We start from the raw sequence: 8,463 nt of genomic DNA, 5'->3' as shown, positions 1-8,463 counted from the left end.
CAATCCAAGTCATTTATATGAAGAGAAATATCCTACTACGACTACCCATGAGGTTTCTGAAAAGGCGAGCTTAAGAAGTCCTAGATGGGGGGGGGGGGGGGGGTGAGGGTGAATAGGACTATGTCAAATAATCGAATAAAATGTTGAGTAAGTAAATAAATCAGAAATCTTAATCACACTAGTATTGAAACATTGATTCAAACTGATACGTAGGATAACCTTCACTTAAATAAGTTCAGGCAGGACAACCTTATTTCATGAATGTGACAAGAATTAAAATTCCAAACTAAGAAAGAGTAAACTAAAAAATTCAAAACTATCTATTACAAACGTTCACCGCTTTTGCATAAAAGAAATTACAATCATTCACCACAACACCAGGAATTATAGTGGTTCAGTGTGTCAACAACTGTTCTCAAACAGCTACACCTACTCCACTCTTAAGATTACTAACCACGTAATCTCGACTTTCACTATGAATAAGGCTTTCACAGGGTTGCCTTAAAACTTAATACAGTTGTGATTTTATCGAGCTATCACAAACAAAGAAACCCCTCATTGAGATTTTTTAACTTATCTCAGAAAAACTAACTCTGAGATTTTCTGGCTATCTCAGAAAAAACTAAATACAAAGTAAAAAAGAATACTTATATTTATTGTAGAAGAAGTCGTAGCCGTAGAACCGCTTTTCTTGAATGACAAATGGTCAATGTTTAGTCCAATAGAAAAGGTCTAGGGTTCTATTAATTTTAATTAAGTTTAAACCAAATGCTACTTGTATTAATTCCTTTAAATATAAAAAAGAAAAGTATTCTCTCTCTTTTTAGAATCAGAATGATAGAATAAGAGATTAAAGAAATAAATAAAAAACTATAAAAAGATTAATAAATACCGCTTAATAGCTTGACAATAAGTGAGGCTTATCTCTCTCATGAATAAGGACTTTGATAGGCTTGAATTGTATTTTTGGATTGAAAAAAACCTCAATTTATAGGCTAAAAGTTTGTTCCTTTGACTGGCCTAAGTACCGGATTGATTTTCAATAAATTTTCAAATTCGAGTGGGATAAGATTTAACAGATCTTCGACTAGTCAAACAACCTCTTCCACTAGTTGAGGAAGCTAAATCCGAACTAATTTTTGTTATTAGACTTCGAGTCAAGGAACCTTCGACTTGTCAAAGGACCGAAGGAGGTCCTTCAACTGGTCGAAGAGACCTTTTGACCGGACGAAGAGGCAACAGAATTTCTGTTACACTTCGGCTGGTGCTTGGTCTAGTCAAGAAATTCTTAGACTGGTTGTCGAGACTTAAATATTGCATAATTTCTCCCATTTATATCTTGGTTTATGAACATGAATCAGCTTAATGTTCTATTTTACTCATGTATGTGTTGCAAGGTGAATTTAAAAGCTTTGATTGAAAACAGGTGCTAAAAGTATGAATTTGATGCTCAAGAATCACTAAGGTAAGGGATGAATCTAGGAGACCAAGATTGAAGAATTCACATGCCAAAGATCTAAGAAAACCAAGTGAGGAATGAAGAAAAATGAAGATTTGAAGTGTAGAATCCTGAAATTATCCTAAAAAAGTGTATTTTGAAACTTTGAAGTCTATTTTAGAAAACTGTGTAGCGTGAAGTCTATTTTAACAAATTACGCAGCATGAAGTCTATTTTAGGAAATTGTGTAAATTTGAGGCGGCTTTTAGAGTTTTCTAACTTTGTACAAAAGTTGGAGTTCCCCACTTATAAATAAGGCTTCCCAGGGCATTCCTAAGCATCATTCAAAGCATTCAAGAGCAAGATTTAGGATTTTTAGAGGGTTTTCAATTTTATTAAAGTTTTGTAAATTGTTTTTTCTTTTAGATCTTTTCTATTTGCATTTATTTCTTTCTTGTTGTTTTCTTTCTCTATTCTAATTATGTTTTTCAAAGTTCCATCTAGCCTAAGCTAGAAGGGAAGCGCATTAGTTTAATATTTTTATAGTTATGATGATTGATTATTTTAATGATGAGAAGAATGATGTATGTATGTTATCTATTGTTTAGGTTTAGTTTTTTATCCTAATGTGAGATCCATATGTTTTCATCATATGAGATCCACATTGATGGATAGGCTTACCCTGGATCAATTAGATTTCCTAGATAGGAGAGGTTCTTTAACTTGCTACATTTCTTTGATTCATTATCTCATGGATATTGAATGCTTAAAATCACTGGTGGTTGAGAATATATATCAATGGTGTAAATTCATGATTTTCTAATCTTTTATATCATTTTTTAAAAATGTTTAAAATGTTTTATTTTTTGATTAGGCTGACCATAATGCTCGGATCCTTGTTGTGTTATCTAGGTTATCATGATTTTGGAACATTAACTTATGTGTGGAACTTTAAAGCTTATGTGTTGTTTTCAAATTAATTGAATTCCATACATTTAAAACCTTCAAAATCATTTCATTTGTTTAGTTTCTATTACTTAGTTAATTTTACATTTGCTTTTCTCATTCTCACAATTCATCTCCCTGTAGGATCAACCCTGTATTCACAGGATATTACTTACAAACCTTTGCACTTGGAGGCAAGCAATCATGTTTTTGGCGCCGTTGCCGGGGAAAGATTGAGATAGATTAGATATGTGGAAGATAGGTAAGGTAAGTTCTTTTCTAAGGTAAGTTCTCTTCTAAACCCTTCAAATTTTCTGTTGATTTTCAGTTTTTCTATGAAACTAAATTCAGTTGGGTCTTTCAAGCATTAATTGTGACATAAGGTTGCCATGCTTGGGATTTTATCACCTAAGTGCTATAGTTGTCCTATAGTTGCTGTTTGATCACAAAGATCATCCGCTGAATCTATTTTTCAGATTAGCATAATTTAATTTCTGCATTAGTTTTACTTTTGTTGATTTATTTTTATTTTTACTTTGTGGTTTGAACCACTATGTTCAGCCCTGCCGCCTGGGTTGTTGATTTATTTTTTCTTTAAGGATTGAACCCTTATGGTCGACCCTACTGCATGAGTTGTTGATTTATTTTTATTTTGTGTATTGAACTCTCATGGTCGGCCCTACCACCTGGGTTGTTGATTTATTTTTTCTTTGTGGATTGAACCCTCATGGTCGGCCTTGCCTCATGGGTTGCTGATTTATTTTTGCTTTGTGGATTGAACCCTCATGGTCGGCCCTGCTGCCTGGGTTCTTGGTTAAGTCTTTATTTTTATTTTAAGTATCATACTTGCTATTTGAATTAGTGGTATTTGTTATGTGGTGCAGATGGTTTTGTCCCGTTGGAGTAGGGATCAAAACAATCGACTCTCCTTCGAAGGCGGACTAGTTCCAGGCCTTGATCATTCACTTAGAAGAGGCACTCAACATCACTTGGATTCCATGGCAGACACAATTGATAATCCAAATCCAAATCCATCAGATTCATTTATAAATCAAAACAGAGAAAATCAACCTAATCCTCCTCTTGAGGATGAAAATGAAGTTCATAAGAATGTGTTAAACTAACCACGGACTTTAAGTGAACGCCTACACCCTGAGAGATCAAATTTACCATCTTGCATAGTGTTTCCTACTCACATAGGGAATATTGATTTTAAACCAGGTGTGATCTAATTGATTCCTAAATTTCATGGCTTGGATTTTGAAAGCCCCTGCTTGCACCTCAAGGACTTTGAGGAAGTAATTGCAACATTACAAGTAAACAATGGCAATAGGGATGCACTTAAGCTTATGTTATTCTCATTTTCTCTAAAAGATCAGGTCAAAGCATGACTCAACTCTCTAGGACCTAATACCATAACTACATTATAAGCATTAAGTAGACAGTTTTTGTAAAAGTTCTTTCCCGAGCACAAAACAAATGTACTAAAAAAAGAAATCAGGTCATTCTCCCAAAAGAGGAATGAACTATTTTTCCAAGCTTGGGAGCGCTTCAAAGACCTTCTACTTGTCCACATCATGGTTTTGAACCATGGCACGTGATTGATGCGTTTCGAAAGGGACTCACCATGGATACTCGTCAGTTCATAGAGATGATGTGTGGTGGAATCTTTCTTGACAAAGATCATAATGAAGCTTGGGATTTTCTAGATATGTTAGCAGAGAATATGTAAACATGGGATGTCTCTGCTAAACCAAACCAAACTATACCCATTCCTAGAGAGAAAGCGGGGATGTATGTCGTAAGAGAGGAAGACGACCTTAATGCAAAATTTGCAGCATTGGCTAGAAAGGTCAAAGCCTTGGAAATTAAGAAGGTCGATATGGTTAAAGCAAACACTTCCTTAGATAATTTTTGTAGCATTTGTGGTGGTGCAGACATGACACAAAGGATTCTCCAATAATCCCAGTTGTACAAAATATCACGCATGAGCATGAGCAAGCAAATGTTATAAATAACTATTAAAGGTCAGTTATGTAACCAATGGGAAACACATGCAATCCAAATTGGTGTAACCATCCTAATCTTAGTTGGAGGAATGGACCACAAATTAATGCACCTAATGCACCTCAAATGCCTCTATAAAATAACTTCTTTGGGGCATCTAACAATGCACCATATGTGCCCCCATCAAAGCAATTATCTATGGAGGATACATTGACTGCATTCATGAACTCTCAAGCTCAATGAATCGGTCTCTAATCCAATCAAATCAGGAATTAAAGACGGCTATAGTTAGAATTGAGACTCAACTAAATGCTAGGAAAAAAGGCACCCTTCCTTCTCAACCTTTGCCAAACCCTAGAAACACACATTTCATTAGAGACTTAAATCCAAGTGAGCTATATCATGAACAAGCTAAGACCATCATTACCTTGAGAAGTGGAAAAGAGGTCAATAACTAGATAATACAACCGGTAGAAATACCGGAGGATGAGCTGCCATCTTAAGAGAATGATGAACCGACTATGGGTTAAGAGCCATAAAAATAAAATGATAAAGAGACTTGGAACCCGACTGTCCCCATGAAATATCAAGAGGTGTTGGATGTGCTCCTAAAGGTTATTGTCAATATTCCTCTACTTGATGCCATTAGACAAATTCCATCATATGTTAAATATCTTAAGGACTTGTGCATTGTAAAGAGGAAATTAAATGTGCACAAAAGGCCTTCCTTACTGAGAAAGTGAGCGCTATCATTCAATAAAGGGCCGTACTCAAATACAAAGATCCGGGAAGTCCCACTATTCCTTTTATTATTGGGAATTTTCAAATTGAGCATGCTTTGCTAGATTTGGGTGCAAGTGTTAACTTAGTACCTTATTCGGTTTATAAACAAATGGGGTTAAGCGAGCTTAAACCCACCATGATTATACTCCAACTCGCTAACCGCTCCATTAAGGTACCAAGGAGAATTTTAGAGGACGTGATAGTCCAAGTAGAGAAATTCTACTTCCCCGTGGATTTTATTGTACTAGACACTGAACCATGTGTAAATGTTAGTGCTCAAGTTCCCATCATTTTAGGTCACCCATTCCTAGCAACTTTAAATGCAATAATAAATTGCAGGAATGGAATGATGAACTTGTCTTTTGGTATCATGACGTTAGAGCTAAATATTATCAATTTATGTAAGCAGCCCATTAATAATAATGAGATCCATGAGCTGAATTTCATGGACTGCTTGATAGAAGAAGAAGAATTGGAACCCAATCTGACTAAGGAATTGGTTCAAGTCTTTGGGAACTTAAAAAATTCTAATTTAGAAAAAATGTTTGCTGAAATTTGTGATAATAATGAGAGCACTAACACCCAGGACATTGGTATGTACCAATGGAGACCGCACACTCAAATCCTATCTATCGAGAACTCGCGACTTCTGCCATCACCAACCAATGTTCTAAAGCTTAATTTAAAACCATTACCAAATGAGCTTAAGTATGTATACTTAGGTGAAAATAAAACTTATCCTGTGGTGATCTCTTCATTTTTAGACAAGGATCAATAAATTAAATTGTCAAATGTTCTAAGGGACCAGAAAGGAGCCTTGGGCTAGACCATTTCTGACATCAAGGGTATAAGCCCTTCCATATGCACCTATCGGATCCACCTCGATGAGGACGCTAAACTAATTAGACAACCTCAAAGGCACCTCAATCCAAATATGATGGAAGTTTTAAAAAAATGATGTGATTAAATTATTGGATGTGGGAATCTTCTACCTAATATCCGATAGTTTTTGGATGAGTCCTAGTCAAGTAGTTCCAAAGAAATCTGGAATAACTATCATGCAAATTTTTAATAATGAACTTATACCAACACGTGTCACCACAGGTTGGCGTGTTTGCATTGATTATAGAAAGTTGAACTAGGTCATAAAGAAGGACCATTTCCCTCTACCATTCATTGATCAAGTTTTAGAGAGGGTAGTAGGTCAATCCTTCTATAGTTTTCTTAATGGATATTTCGGATATAACCAAATAGTGATAGCCTTGGAAGACCAAGAGAAAACCATGTTCACTTGTCCATTTGGCATGTTTACTTTCAAACTGATGTCCTTTAGATTGTGTAACATCCTAGAAACTTTCCAACGGTGTATGTTAAGTATATTTTCAAATATGGTTAGGAGGTTTCTTGAGGTTTTCATGGACGACTTCTCTGTATTTGGGAGTAATTTTGAGGAATGCCTCAACAATTTATCTCTTATCTTATTTAGGTGTGAAGAGAAGCACCTTGTCTTAAATTAGGAAAAATATCATCTCATGGTTCAATAGAGAATTGCCTTGGGCCATGGTATCTCCAAAAATGGAATCAAGGTAGATCGCTCAAAACTGGACACTATAGTTAATCTACCTATCCCCCGAACTGTTAGAGATATTAGATCACTTATAGGGCACGCTGGTTTCTATAGAAGATTCATCAAAGACTTTAGTGACATTAATAGACCCTTGACTAATCTTCTTCAAAAGAATGTCTCATTTAAGTTGATAGATGAGTGTGTAAGTGCCTTTAATAAAATTAAATCATCTCTTACCACTGCACCTATCATGCATCCACTAGATTGGACACTTCCTTTTGAACTAATGTGCGATGCAAATGATTATGCCATAGGGGCTGTTTTGGGCTAAAGGAAAGATAAACAACTTTACATTATTCACTATGCGAGTAGAACTCTAAACTCGGTCAAAGTGAGCTACTTAACAACTGAAAAAGAGTTACTTGTAGTAGTTTTTGCTTTGGATAAGTTTAGGTCATACTTGCTGGGATCGAAATTTGTCATTTTCACAGACCACTCGGCTTTGAAATATTTTCTATCTATGAAGGATGCAAAGATGAGACTTTTGACATAGATCCTCCTACTCTAAGAATTTAACTTAGAGATAAAAGATAAGAAATGAGTAGAAAACGTAATGCCCGATCACCTTTCCAGATTAGTGTTAGATAATTCCACTGATGAGATGCATATCCAAGACACTTTCCCTAATGAACAATTATTTGCGATCTCCAAATTGCCTCGGTATGTGGATAGAGCGAACTATCTTGTAAAGCAAAAAATGTCATATCATTGGAAGTCATAAGATAGAAAATGTTTTGAAACTGAGGTTAGGAATTTCTTCTGAGATGACCTGTATTTATATAAATATGGGACTGATAAGATTTTTAGACGTTGTGTCCCAGAAGATGAAGTTTAAAGTGTTATTTCGGTTTGCCACATGGAAACATGTGGTGGCAATTTTTCTGCTAAGAAAACCACTACAAAAATCCTGCAGTGTGGTTTTTACTAGCTTACCATGTTTAATGACACCCATGCTTTCTGTGTTACTTAGTAATTAAATCCAAGAATAAAAAGAGCTATTAGGCTCTGATACCACTTGAAAAGGCCAAGCTATATGTCCTAGAGGGGGGGTGAATAGGACAATGCCAAATAAAACTTATAACAGTGGAATTAAAAAGAATATGATAGCTAAAGTAAATCACAATGCAGGAAAGTAAAATAACCTCAAAATTTAGATCTTAAGAGGTTGATACAAATGTTGTTCTAAGGACAACCTTACACCAAAAACCAGAGTTTATGGTAGGACAACCTTATTTCTAGAAAGATCTTTGTATCAAATCTCAAATCGAAGAGGAATACAGAAATAAATACAAACTGAATTGAAATAAATTGTAATCACAAATGTATTGTTCTAGGGATAGACATACACCATAAAAATGGCAGGGCAACCTTGCTGGAACAACTTTCAAAAGAAATTAAATATCAAGCTGATAAAGGAATAGCAGAAAATAAATTCTAAACTATTACAACATTCTCACAATGCTTGAATTAAATGATTACAACATTCACCACCATACATACATCCCACAAAAGAATAATTAAAGATTAGAAGTATAAACCATTCAACCACAACATAAGGGATTATAGTGGTTCGCATGTGTGTTCACCAACTGTTAAACAACAGCCACACAAAATGCTACTCCACTCCTAATATCCTCACACAGGGGATATTAGCGTTCACTAA

The 8,463-nt window shown here is 35.2% G+C and overlaps 1 non-coding gene across 1 annotated transcript; it reads right to left on the bottom strand.

The window, feature by feature from the left end:
* Positions 1-3,864: 3,864 nt before the first annotated feature.
* LOC131226498 (small nucleolar RNA R71) lies at positions 3,865-3,967 on the bottom strand. Its single transcript, XR_009161876.1, has one exon. It is a non-coding gene; the product is annotated as a small nucleolar RNA R71 (small nucleolar RNA).
* Positions 3,968-8,463: the final 4,496 nt, after the last annotated feature.

The sequence above is a fragment of the Magnolia sinica genome, chromosome 14 (genome assembly GCF_029962835.1).
Source record: "Magnolia sinica isolate HGM2019 chromosome 14, MsV1, whole genome shotgun sequence".
Classification (NCBI taxonomy): Eukaryota; Viridiplantae; Streptophyta; class Magnoliopsida; order Magnoliales; family Magnoliaceae; genus Magnolia; species Magnolia sinica.
The sequence above is the reverse complement of the archived record's forward strand: the minus strand, read 5'-3'. Positions and strand labels throughout refer to the sequence as shown.